Source organism: Nomascus leucogenys, chromosome 1a (assembly GCF_006542625.1).
Source record: "Nomascus leucogenys isolate Asia chromosome 1a, Asia_NLE_v1, whole genome shotgun sequence".
NCBI classification, from domain to species: domain Eukaryota; kingdom Metazoa; phylum Chordata; class Mammalia; order Primates; family Hylobatidae; genus Nomascus; species Nomascus leucogenys.
In genome coordinates this window covers 5,186,208-5,200,360 of record NC_044381.1, presented here as the reverse complement: position 1 = coordinate 5,200,360, position 14,153 = coordinate 5,186,208, and positions in this window count along the sequence as shown.

Below are 14,153 nucleotides of genomic sequence, written 5' to 3'. Positions count from 1 at the left end.
AGTAACATCAGTCATAAGTGCTTGTATTCTCTAACTCAAACGCTCTACCTCTAGAAACTTATAACGAAAAAAATACCCAAAGATGTGCACAAGGGCTGTTCACCCCAGCTCAGCTGGAAGCAGCTTAACTGTCTAGTAAAGTGAACTGGCTAAAGATTAAGTGTGTAAAAGTACACCAGATAATGAGACATCACTTAGAGATTGAAAAGCATATTTTAGCTTTGACCTGAATTACATGGGAATTACATGGGGAAATGAATTACACTGGAAAATGGTACACACACACACACACACACACACACTTATGTTTTTAATTAATTTATTTATTTACTTTGAGAGGGAGTCTTGCTCTGTTGCCCAGGCTGGAGTGTAATGGTGCGAGGCTCACTGCAACATATGCCTCCCAGGTTCAAGTGATTCCCCTGACTCAGCCTCCTGAGTATCTGGGATTACAGGCATGTGCCACCATACCCGGCTAATTTTTATATTTTTAGTAGAGACAGGGTTTCACCGTGTTGGTCAGGCTGGTCTTGAACTCCTGACCCCAGGTGATCCGCCTGCCTCTGCCTCCCAAAGTACTGGGATTACTGGCGTGAGCCACCACATCTGGCCTAATTATGTTTTTAAATGCAAAAGTAAGTTATAAAACAGTAGATGGGGCTGGGTGAGGTGGCTCATGCCTGTAATCCCAGCACTTTGGGAGGCCCACTTGGGAGGATCACTTGAGCCCAGGAGTTTGTGACCAGACTCAGCAACATGGAAAAACCCTGTCTCTACAAAAAATACAAAAATTTAGCCAGGTGTGATGGTGCTTGCCCATGGCCCCAGCTACTCTGGAGGCTAAGGTGGGAGGATCGCTGGAGCCCCAGAGGTCCAGACCTCCAGTAAGCTGAGATCAAGATACTGCACTCTGGCCTCAGCAACAGAGCAATACGCTGTCTCGGAAAAAAAAACCAGTAGGTGGGGTGTTTTTTTTTTTCAGTGAAGGTGTAGTAATTTATTAGTTGTATACTTGAAAATATAAAACTTACAATATGCATTCTACAATTCCAATTAAATGTATGTGTGTGTAAGAGTAATACTAAAATTATTAATGTGCTTTTTTTTCTTTTTGCCTTTCTGAGCACATGCTTTTTGCCCTGGTAGGCCAAGGCGTTCATATGCTCAGGATATTATGATTTGTTACAGAGGAATTTTGAAAATGTGGTAACATTCCACTTCTATATGATATGTAGCATTAGGTAGCAGGAAAGAGGATTATTGAGAAGGAATGTTCCATATTCCTTCATTTCTTCATTAGAATATCTAAAGCTTGGCTGGGCATGGTGGCCCATGCCTGTAATCCTAGCACTTTGCGAGGCTGTAAAGGGAGGACCACTTGAACCTGGACTTCAAGACCAGCCTGAGAAACAATGAGACACTGACTCTACAAAAAATAAAGTTAGACAGGTGTGATGGCACATGCCTGCAGGCCCAGCTGCTTGGGAGGCTAAGGTGGGAGGGTTATTTGAACTTGGGTAGTCTAGACTGCAGTGAGCTGTGATTATGCCACTGCAGTCCAGCCTGGGCAACACAGTGAGACTTTATCTCCAAAAAAAAAAAAAAAAAGCCCAGAAAACCCATCTCACAGAATTCTTCTGTAGTGTAAGAAAGACACCTCTCCCCCTATAACATCTGTCACTCTATCACAGCAGGAGGTGAAAACATAGGGAAAGAGAAGAAAATATTTTCTGGTCAAGGCCAGGCACCGTGGCTCATGCCTATAATTCCAGCACTCAGCAGTCTGGGAGGCCAAGGTGGGCGGATCACCTGAGGTCGGGAGTTCAAGACCAGCCTGGCTAACATGGCGAAAACCCGTCTATACTAAAAATACAAAAAAAAAAAAAAAAAAAAAAAAAGAAGAAGAAAATATTTTCTGGTCAAGAGAATGATGGGAAGAAGGAAGGGAGAGAGGAGAAGCGATGGTGGTCCTGTTTTCTCTCTCTAAGCTTTATCCAGGAAGGAGTGTATGTTAGAAAAAGGAGGGTAGAAGCTCTGTCTGCCAATCCCCAGATAGGGGTCTGCTTCCCAGGTTGCCCCTTCCTAACCTGGGGTGCAGCCACAACCACAACAACACTAACACGGCAAGGCAGTGTGGCCAGGTGGAGAGATACTCTGAGATTTCATTGCCTAACCAGCCTTGGTAACTGGAGGCAGGGGTGCTGACTTGAGAGCCACAGTACGGTCATGGCTGGGTGAGGCGACCCTCCTTAGAGTCTAGGGAACCTCTGTGAACTGGCCCAATGTAGAGACTTGCATATTTGTTACTGGTAGTAGCTGAAGTGAGGTGTTGGCCTTGAAGTGAGGTATAGGTAATTGCCCTGAGGCCTAATTGAGCCAAAAGACAGGAAGGAATACATCTTCACAGCTGTAGATTTTATCCACAAAGGCCCACAGGGAACACTGCAAGCAGGGACGTGAAGGACAATGCTCTGGACACCAGGATCTAAATAAGTCCACACGTGACATTTGGTTCAGTTGTAAAGTATCTTTTATTCTACGATCTCTCTTATTTATTTGTTAAAGGGACTAGGTTGAGGCCTGGTGCAGTGGCTCATGCCTATAATCCCAGCACTCTAGGAGGCTGAGGCAGGTGGATTGCTCAAGCCCAGAAGTTTGACACCAGTCTAGACAAAATGGTGAAATCCTGTCTCTGCAAAAAATACTAAAAAATTCTGCAGGAACATTGAAAAAAATATATATATGTGTGTATATATATACACACATATATATATACACACATATATATATATTTTTATATATGTGTGTATATATATATATATACACACACATATATTTTTATATATATGTGTGTGTATATATATATATATTTTTTTTTTGAGACAGAGTCTTGCTCTGTCCCCCAGGCTGGAGTGCAGTGGCGCCATCTCGGCTCACTGCAAGCTCCGCCTCCCGGGTTCCCGCCATTCTCCTGCCTCAGCCTCTCCGAGTAGCTGGGACTACAGGCGCCCGCCACCACGCCCGGCTAATTTTTTTTTTTTTGTATTTTTAGTAGAGACGGGGTTTCACCGTGGTCGCGATCTCCTGACCTCGTGATCCGCCCGCCTCGGCCTCCCAAAGTGCTGGGATTACAAGCGTGAGCCACCGCGCCTGGCCGAAAAATATATATAGTTTTAAAAATAAAGGTACTTGGTCATTTGTCTTGCAAAATTCCCCACATTCTGGATTTGGCTAATTCCTTCTTCATAGTAGAAATTAATTTGTTTCTCTATCCCCAATATTTCGTGTAAGTTGGTAGTTAGATGTAGAGGTTTGCTATTTCGTAATGCTAAGATGGAACTGTGGATTCTGATGTCAGCCTGACTCAACTATGATAAATTCACCATCAACCCTTCACATATGGTTTTAGCATCTATTGGTGATGGTGAAGACCATTAAAAAATTCATTCTAATTCTAACATTTCTTCTGCATATACTTTCTGGAATCAACTGTTTGGTTATCCTAAATGGATTTTATACAGAAAAGGTAAGATAAATGCTGCATTTCTTTCCCTTGGTTGGTTTTCTCAAAAATGAATTAGTGCACTAGTAACTTCCAATGGTGACTACTGAGGTTTTTTTTTTTTTTTTTTTTTTGATGGAATCTCTCTCTGTCGCCCAGGCTGGAGTGCAGTGGCACACTCTAAGCTCACTGCAGCCTCCACCTCCTGGGTTCAAGCAATTCCCATGTCTCAGCCTCTGGAGTAGCTGGGATTATAGGCGCCCGCCACCACACCGAACTAATTTTTGTATTTTTAGTAGAGAGGGGGTTTCACCATGTTGGCCAGACTGGTTTCGAACTCCTGACCTCAAGTGATCCTCCCACCTTGGCCTCCCAAAGTGCTGGGATTACAGGTGTGAGCCACTGTGCTGGGGCTTTTGTTTTATTTTTAAAGTATTAGTACGAACACATGGATTTATATGTGTTTTGGATAGATTTATGTGTTCCAATCAGTTACAATCATGATCCTTTCCCATGCTCAAATCATCCCATCTTTGGCCAATGGGAGCCCCTTCATTTTGGCAACCGTGTTTTTTAAACAACCACTTGTCTTCAATAGCGTCTTTGTTTTCTGACTTAGCAAGATGTCCCAAGACCATCTTGTATATTTTTTGCCCTGAAACTGGAATCAGTTATTCCTCTAAAGGGTTCAGTTTCCGGTTCATGGGAAATAGTATTCAGAAGCTACAGTCTGGGTAATGGTGGCTCATTGGTACATTGTTTCTGGGCCTTTTCAGTGGACAAGGCTTAGAAATATATATTTCATAGCAAGAGACAAATGATAAGTTCATATTGTTGTTTCCAATTTCGTTTTTTATTATGTTATAATATACATAATGAATTTTACCATGTTTTTAAGTGTACAGTTTAGTGGCATTAAGTACATTCATATTGTTCTGCAGCTGTCACCACTATCCATCTCCAGAACACTTTTCCTAGACTGAAACTCTGAACCCATTAAACCCTAACCTCTAGCCAGAGTCGTGGCTCATGCCTGTAATCCCAGCACTTTGGGAGGCCCAGGCAGGAGGATCGCTTGAGCTCAGGAGTTCAAAACCAGCCTGGGCAACATAGGGAGGCCTTATCTCTACAAAAAATACAAAAATTAGCTGGGCGTGGTGGTGCATATCTGCAGTCCCAGCTACTCCAGAGGCCGAGGGGGGAGGATCACTTGAGCCTGGGAGGTTGAGGCTGAGCCCTGATCACGCCATTGCGTTACAACCTGGGTGACAAAGAGAGACCCCTATCTCAAAAAAACCCAGCCCCCACAAAACCCACTAATGTGCTATTCCCCACCTCCCACCCCCACCCCACTCTAACTCCCAGCAAACACCATCCTCCTTCTGTATCTATGAATATTTGTTCTTTTGTGAGTGGCCTATTTCACTTAGCAGGATGTCCTTTAGGTTCACGCATGTTGAAACTCGTGTCAGAATTTCCTTCCTTTGTAAGGCTGAATAAGATTGCATTGTATGTATTTACCACATTTTTGTTTATCCACCCATTGGTCGATGGACACTTGGGTTGCTTCCGCCTTTTGGTTATTGTGAATAATAATGCTGTGAATATGGATGTACAAATATTTGTTTGAGTCCCTGCTTTAAATTATTTTGGGCATATACCCAGAAGCATAATTGCTGGAGCATATGGTAATTCTATATTTAATTTTTTGAGGAACTGCCATACTGTTTTCCATAGCAGGTGTACCATCTTACATCCCACCAGCAATGAACAAGGGTTCCAATTTCTCCACATCCTCACCAATATTTGTTATTATATTTTCTAGTTTTAAAAATTCTGTCTAAAAACAGCTATTCTAACAGAGATGAATCAATTCAAATTTAAGCTTATAAGATTGTGGCTACACTTTAAAAATTTTTATTCTTATTTCTTTTCTCTATACCTTGAAAATCTTGGTTCTTAAAAACATTAATTCAAGTACTTATTTCTTAATACTATAATGTACACATAATAGTTAAAAAAAACAAGACCCATATTATTTCTAATAATAAGACCACTGGGCCGGGCATGGTGGCTCACGCCTGTAATCCCAACAATTTGGGATGCTGAGGTGAGTGGATCAACTGATGTCAGGAGTTCGAGACCAGCCTGGCTAACATGGTGAAACCCCATCCTTACTAAAAATACAAAAATTAGCTGGGCATGGTGGCAGGCACCTGTAATCCTGGCTACTTGAGAGGCTGAGGCAGGAGGATCGCTTGAACCCAGGAGGCAGAGGTTGCAGTGAGCTGAGATCCTGCCATTGCACTCCAGCCTGGGTGACAAGAGGGAAACTCTGTCTCAAAACAAAAACAAAAACAAAAAAACCCCACTGAATTCAGCTTAAGATTTCTCTGTGGTTCTCATGGTCCCCAGAGATACACCAGTAGAGATATATAATCAAATTACTATATTTAAAAGACACTGTAAATAATTATTTTCCCTGTGTTATTCCATCAATTTGATATACAGTTATGATTATATTCATTGTATGAATATGATTTTATTCATCCCTTTTTTTTCAAATGTCAGAAACTGGTTTTTAAGAATTTAACAATTTTTAAGTTATTTAAAACATTTATACAGTTCACTCAAAACTATAAAACGATACAATCAGGCCAGGCATGGTGGCTCACATCTGTAATTCCCACAGTTTGGGAGGCTGAGGAGAGAGTATCACTTGAGCCCAGGAGTTTGAGACCAGCCTGCTTAACATAGCAAGACCCCATCTCTATTTTAAAAAAGTAAAACAAACAAAAAACTGGCACAATCAGAGAATTCTCACATTAATATCCAACGACTCTCTTCTACTACCCTCCCTCCCACTGTAGGTAGCGACTGATTATCTATTAGTGTTTGGTTTATTCTTCAGTTGCCTCTTCTTAGAAAATATAAACACATACTTATATTCATATTCCCCTCCCTTGTACACAAAATGGCAGCTTACAAGCCCTGTTCTGTGCCTCTTTTATTCACTGAACAATATATCCTTGTGCTTACTCACTATCATAATACTGAAATCTTCCTCATTCTTTTTTCTACTTAATATTCGTCTGTGTAGGTTTATTATAAAGAAATCTTCATTCATTCCTTTGCACTGCTGCAGAATACTACACTGTGTGGGTGCATCCATAGTTTATTTAACAAGTTCACGAGGGATAGAAATCTGGTTTGTTTCCAGTATTTTGCTGTTACAAATAATACCACAAAGAATAGCATAGACCTCACTCAAGAATGCTCTGGTAAACGTTTGCCGACAAGCTCTCTGGAAAAATTAAATGAAATGAAAAAACAACCCTGATTGAGCACCTTTTCATAATAGTTAATGGGCATTTGGATAGCTCCTCTTCTGTGAAGCGTCTGTTCAGCCTCTTCTCACTTTACTGTAAGGTTGTCCATCTTATTCTTTCCTCTATATGAGCCCTTTGCTGGACATGTGTATTTCAAATACCCTTTCTCATTATTCACTGTCTTAGTGATTTCTTCTGAATTTAAAAATTTTGGCCAGGTGCGGTGGCTCACGCCTGTAATCCCAGCTACTCAGGAGGCTGAGGCAGGAGAATCGCTTGAAACCAGGAGGCACAGGTTGCAGTGAGCCGAGATCATGCCACTGCACTTTAGCCTGGTCGACAGAGCGAGACTCTGTCTCAAAAAAAAAAAAAAAAAAATTAACATAGTCCAATTTATGAAAAGTTTCCTTTAAGTTTGGAGCAGAGTTCTGTTTAAGAAATATTTGCAAGCCTGGGCAACATAGGGAGCCCCCGTCTCTGTAAAAATTTTTTTTAAAAAATCAGCTGGGTGTGGCGGCAGGTGCGTGTAGTCCCAGCTACTCCAGAGGCTGAGGTGGGAGGATCACTTGAGACTGGGAGGTTGAGGCTGCAGTGAGCCATGTTCACGCCACTGCACTCCAGCCTGGGTGACAGAACAAGACCCCATTTCAAAAAAAAAAAAAATTGCTTTGGACTTCACATTAAAAGTAAAAAAAGAAAAAATAAAGAAAAAAATAAATATTTGCTTACTCCAAAGGTACGAAGATATTATATATTTTATTCTAGAAGCTTTATTATTTTGCTTCTTTCGTTCCAATCTAAAATCTATCTGGAATTCATTATTTTGTATGATATGGATGAAGATTCATTTTTTTCCCTATGGATATCCAATTAATCCAGGAACATTTATTGAAAAGATCATCCTGTCTCCTCTGCATTGCAACGTGACTTTGGTATACGTATACGTGTGCATCTGTTTCTAAACTTCCTGTTTGTGTGTGTGCGTCTAGGGTTTTTGTTGTTGTTTTGTTTGTTTGTTTTTGTAGAGATGGGGTTTCACCGTATTGCCCAGGCTAGTCTTGAACTTCTGAGCTCAAGCAATCTGCCCACCTTGAACTTTCTATTTTGTTTTATTGATCTATTTGTCTATCTTTCCACTAATTCTCTCTGCCTTGATTATCATAGCTTTACATGTAGCTTTGATATTGTAAATCCTCTAACCTTTTTTAAAGATTGTCTTGCTTGTTAATCATCCTTTGAATTTCCATATAAAATTTAGATAGCTTACGAATGTACACAGAAACACTTTCTGAAATTTTGTTTGGGAGTGACTTGAATCTATAGATAGCTTTAGGGGGAAACTGACATCTTTACAATATACCAGGTTCGTGGATTTTGAGCCTTTTAATACATGAAGCTGGTCTATTTTTGCATTTATTTAGGTCTTTTTTAGTTTTTTGAAATAATATGTTGCAGTTTTCTGCACAGAGGTCTTGTGCGTCTTCATTAGGTTTTTCTCTCAGTATCTAAGGTGTTTTGATATTATTGTAAATAGCATCTTTAAAAATTTTTATTTATTTTTATTTAACTTTTCAGTTTAGTGGTGCATGTGCGGGTTTGTTATGTAGGTAAACTCATGTCACAGGGCTTTGTTGTACAGATTATTTTGTCACCCTGGTATTAAGCTTAGTTGTTTTTCCTGATTCTCTCCCTCCTCCCACCCTTCACTCTCTGATAAGCCCCACTGTGTGCTGTTCCCTTCTATGTGTCCATGCGTTCTCATCTTTTAGCTCCCACTTGTAAGTGAGAACATGTGGTATTTGGTTTCCTGTTCCTGCAGTAGTTTGCTAAGGATAATGGCCTCCAGCTCCATCTATGTTCCTGCAAAGGAGGACATGATCTCTTTTTTTTTTTTTTTTTTTGAGATGGAGTCTCACCCTGTTGCCCAGGCTGGAGTGCAGTGGCATGATCTTGGCTCACTGCAACCTCCGCCTACCGGGTTCAAACGATTCTCCTGCCTCAGCCTCCTGAGTAGCTGGGATTCCAGGGGCCCACCATCACTCTCAGCTATTTTTTGTATTTTTAGTAGAGACGAGGTTTCACCACGTTGGCCAGGCTGATCTCATTCTTTCTATGGCTGCATAGTATTCCATTCCATAGTGTATGTGTATCACATTTTCTTTATTCAGTCTATCATTGATGGCCATTTAGGTTGATTCCATGTCTTTGCTATTGTGACTAGTGCTGCAATAACTGGCAAGGTTGCAGAGAAAAAGAAATGCGTATACACTGTTGATGGGAATGTGAATTAGTTCAACCACTGTGGAAAGCAGTGTGGTGATTCCTGAAAGATCTAAAAGCAGAACTATCATTAGACTCAGCAATCCCATTACTGGATATATACCCAAAGGAATGTAAACCGTATTTTTAAAAAATATTTTTCAATTGTTTGTTAATGATCTCTAGAAATATAGTTGATTTTTAAAATAATTATCTTCATATCTGCAATCTTGCTAAGTTCATTTAATATCAATAATTATATATAATTTCTGATTTTGTATATATATAACATTTGTCTGTAAATAACGACAATTTTAGTTCTTTTTTTATTATACTTTAAGTTCTAAGGGTACATGTGCAAAAGGTGCAGGTTTGTTACATATGTGTACATGTGCCATGTTGGTGTGCTGCACCCATTAACTCATCATTTACATTAGGTATATCTCCTAATGCTATCCCTCCCCCCTTCCCCCACCCCACGACAGGCCCCTGTGTGTGATATTCCCCACTGTGTGTCCAAGAGTTCTCATTATTCAATTCCTACCTATGAGTGAGAATATGCAGTGTTTGGTTTTCTGTCCTTGTGATAGTTTGCTCAGAATGATGGTTTCCAGCTTTATCCATGTCCCTACAAAGGACGTGAACTTATCCTTTTTTATGGCTGTATAGTATTCCATGATGTATATGTGCCACATTTTCTTAATCCAGTCTATCATTGATGGACATTTGGGTTGGTTCCAAGTCTTTGCTATTGTGAATAGTGCCACAATAAACATACGTGTGCATGTGTCTTTATAGTAGCATGATTTATAATCCTTTGGGTATGTACCCAGTAATGGGATGGCTGGGCCAAATGGTATTTCTAGTTCTAGATCCTTGAGGAATCGCCACACTGTCTTCCACAATGGATGAACTAGTTTAGTCCCACCAACGGTGTAAAAGTGTTCCTATTTCTCCAGATCCTCTCCAGTACCTGTTGTTTCCTGACTTTTTAATGATGGCCATTCTAACTGGTGTGAGATGGTATCTCACTGTGGTTTTGATTTGCATTTCTCTGATGGCCAGTGATGATGAGCATTTTTTCATGTGTCTGTTGGCTGCATAAATGTCTTCTTTTGAGAAGTGTCTGTTCATATCCTTTGCCCACTTTTTGATGGGGTTGTTTTTTTCTTGTAAATTTGTTTAAGTTCTTTGTAGATTCTGGATATTAGCCCTCTGTCAGATGGGTAGATTGCAAAAATTTTCTCCCATTCTGTAGGTTGCCTGTTCACTCTGATGGTAGTTTCTTTTGCTGTGCAGAAGCTCTTTAGTTTAATGAGATCCCATTTGTCAATTTTGGCTTTTGTTGCCATTGCTTTTGGTGTTTTAGTCATGAAGTCCTTGCCCATGCCGATGGCATGAATGGTGTTGCCTAGGTTTTCTTCTAGGGTTTTTATGGCTTTAGATCTAACTTTAAGTCTTTAATCCATCTTGAATTAATTTTGTATAAGGTGTAAGGAAGGGATCCAGTTTCAGCTTTCTTCATATGGCTAGCCAGTTTTCCCAGCACCAGTTATTAAATAGGGAGTCCTTTTCCCATTTCTTGTTTTGTCAAAGATCAGATGGTTGTAGATGTGTGGTATTATTTCTGAGGGCTCTGTTCTGTTCCATTGGTCTATATCTCTGTTTTGGTACCAGTACCATGCTGTTTTGGTTACTGTAGCCTCGCGGTATAGTTTGAAGTCAGGTAGCGTGATGCCTCCAGCTTTGTTCTTTTGGCTTAGGATTGTCTTGGCAATGCAGGCTCTTTTTTGGTTCCATATGAACTTTAAAGTAGTTTTTTCCAATTCTGTGAAGAAAGTTGTTGGTAGCTTGATGGGGATGGCATTGAATCTATAAATTACCTTGGGCAGTATGGCCATTTTCACAATATTGATTCTTCCTATCAATGAGCATGGAATGTTCTTCCATTTGTTTGTGTCCTCTTTTATTTCATTGAGCAGTGGTTTGTAGTTCTCCTTGAAGAGGTCCTTCACATCCCTTGTAAGTTGGATTCCTAGGTATTTTATTCTCTTTGAAGCAATTGTGAATGGGAGTTCACTCATGATTTGGCTCTCTAATTGTCTGTTATTGGTGTATAGGAATGCTTGTGATTTTTGCACATTGATTTTTGTATCCTGAGACTTTGCTGAAGTTGCTTATCAGCTTAAGGAGATTTTGGGCTGAGACGATGGGGTTTTCCAAATATACGATCACAACATCTGCAAACAGGGACAATTTGACTTCCTCTTTTCCTAATTGAATACCCTTTATTTCTTTCTCCTGCCTGATTGCCCTAGCCAGAACACTATGTTGAATAGGAGTGGTGAGAGAGGGCATCCCTGTCTTGTGCCCATTTTCAAAGGGAATGCTTCCAGTTTTTGCCCATTCAGTATGATACTGGCTGTGGGTTTGTCATAGATAGCTCTTATTATTTTGAGATATGTCCCATCAATACCTAGTTTATTGAGAGTTCTTCGCATGAAGGGTTGTTGAATTTTGTCAAAGGCCTTTTCTGCATCTATTGAGATAATCATGTGGTTTTTGTCTTTGGTTCTGTTAATATGCTGGATTATGTTTATTGATTTGCATATGTTGAACCAGCCTTCCATCCTAGGGATGAAGCCAACTCGATCGTGGTGGATAAGCTTTTTGATATGCTGCTGGTTTCGGTTTGCCAGTATTTTTTTGAAGATTTTTGCATCGATGTTCATCAGGGATATTGGTCTAAAATTCTCTTTCTTTGTTGTGTCTCTGCCAGGCTTTGCAATCAGGATGATGCTGGCCTCATAAAATGAGTTAGGGAGGATTCCCTCTTTTTCTATTGATTGGAATAGTTTCAGAAGGAATGGTACCAGCTCCTCTTTGTAGCTCTGGTAGAATTCGGCTGTGAATCCATCTGGTCCGGGACGGTTTTTGGTAGGCTATTAATTATTGCCTCAATTTCAGAGCCTGTTATTGGTCTATTCAGAGATTCAACTTCTTCCTGGTGTAGTCTTCGGAGGGTGTATGTGTCCAGGAATTTATCCATTTCTTCTAGATTTTCTGTTCTCTGATGGTAGTTTGTATTTCTGTGGGATCGGTGGTGATACCCCCTTTACCATTTTCTATTGCCTCTATTTGATTCTTCTCTCTTTTCTTTATTAGTCTTGCTAGTGTTCTATCAATTTTGTTGACCTTTTCAAAAAAACGGCTCCTAGATTCATTGATTTTTTGAAGGGATTTTGTGTCTCTATCTCCTTCAGTTGTGCTCTGATCTTAGTTATTTCTTGCCTTCTGCTAGCTTTTGAACGTGTTTGGTCTTGCCTCTCTAGTTCTTTTAATTGTGATGTTAGGTTGTCAATTTTAGATCTTTCCTGCTTTCTCTTGTGGGCATTTAGTGCTATACATTTCCCTCTAACACTGCTTTAAATGTGTCTCAGAGACTCTGGTATGTTGTGTCTTTGTTATCATTGGTTTCAAAGAACATCTTTATTTCTGCCTTCATTTGGTTGTGTACCCAGTAGTCATTCAGTAGCATGTTGTTCAGTTTCCATGTAGTTGAGTGGTTTTGAGTGAGTTTCTTAATCCTGAGTTCTAGTTTCATTGCACTGTGGTCTGAGAGACAGTTTGTTATAATTTCTGTTTTTTCACATTTGCTGAGGAGTGCTTTACTTCCAACTGTGTGGTCAATTTTGGAATAAGTGTGATGTGGTGCTGAGAAGAATATGTATTCTGTTGATTTGGGGTAGAGAGTTCTGTAGATGTCTATTAGGTCTGCTTGATGCGGAGCTGAGTTCAATTCCTGGATATCCTTGTTAACCTCTGTCTCGTTGATCTGTCTCATGTTGACAGTGGGGTGTTAAAGTCTCCCATTATTATTGTGTGGGAGTCTAAGTCTCTTTGTAGGTCTCTAAGGACTTGCTTTATGAATCTGGGTGCTCCCGTATTGGGTGCATATATATTTAGGATAGTTAGCTCTTCTTGTTGAATTGACCCCTTTACTATTATGTAGTGGCCTTTTTTGTCTCTTTTGATCTTTGTTGGTTTAGAGTCTATTTTATCAGAGACTAGGATTGCAACCCCTGCCTTTTTTTTTTTTTTTTCCATTTGCTTGGTAGATCTTCCTCCATCCCTTTATTTTGAGCCTATGTGTGTCTCTGCACGTGAGATGGGTTTCCTGAATACAGCACACTGATGGGTCTTGACTCTTTATCTAATTTACCAGTCTGTGTCTTTTAATTGGAGCATTTAGCCCATACACATTTAAGGTTAATATTGTTATGTTTGAATTTGATCCTGTCATTATGATGTTAGCTGGTTATTTTGCTAATTATTTGATGCAGTTTCTTCCTAGCATAGGTGGTCTTTACAAATTGGCATGTTTTTGCAGTGGCTGGTACCGGTTGTTCCTTTCCGTGTTTGGTGCTTCCTTCAGGAGTTCTTGTAAGGCAGGCCTGGTGGTGACAAAATCTCTCAGCATTTGCTTGTCTGTAAAGGATTTTATTTCTCCTTCACTTATGAAGCTTAGTTTGGCTGGATATGAAATTCTGGGTTAAAAATTCTTTTCTTTAAGAATGTTGAATATTGGCCCTCACTCTCTTCTGGCTTGTAGAGTTTCTGCCGAGAGATCTGCTGTTAGTCTGATGGACTTCCCTTTTTGGGTGACCTGACGTTTCTCTCTAGCTGCCCTTAACATTTTTTCCTTCATTTTAACCTTGGTGAATCTGACAATTATGTGTCTTGGGGTTGTTCTTCTCAAGGAGTATCTTTGTGGTGTTCTCCATATTTCCTGAATTTGAATGTTGGCCTGCCTTGCTAGGTTGGGGAAGTTCTCCTGGATAATATCCTGCAGAGTGTTTTCCAGCTTGGTTCCATTCTCCCCATCACTTTCAGGTACACCAATCAGACATTTGTTCTTTTCACATAGTCTCATATTTCTTGGAGGCTTTGTTCATTTCTTTTTACTCTTTTTTCTCTAAACTTCTCTTCTCACTTCCTTTCGTTAATTTGATCTTCAATCACTGATACCCTTTCTTCCACTTGATCGAATCGACTACTGAAGC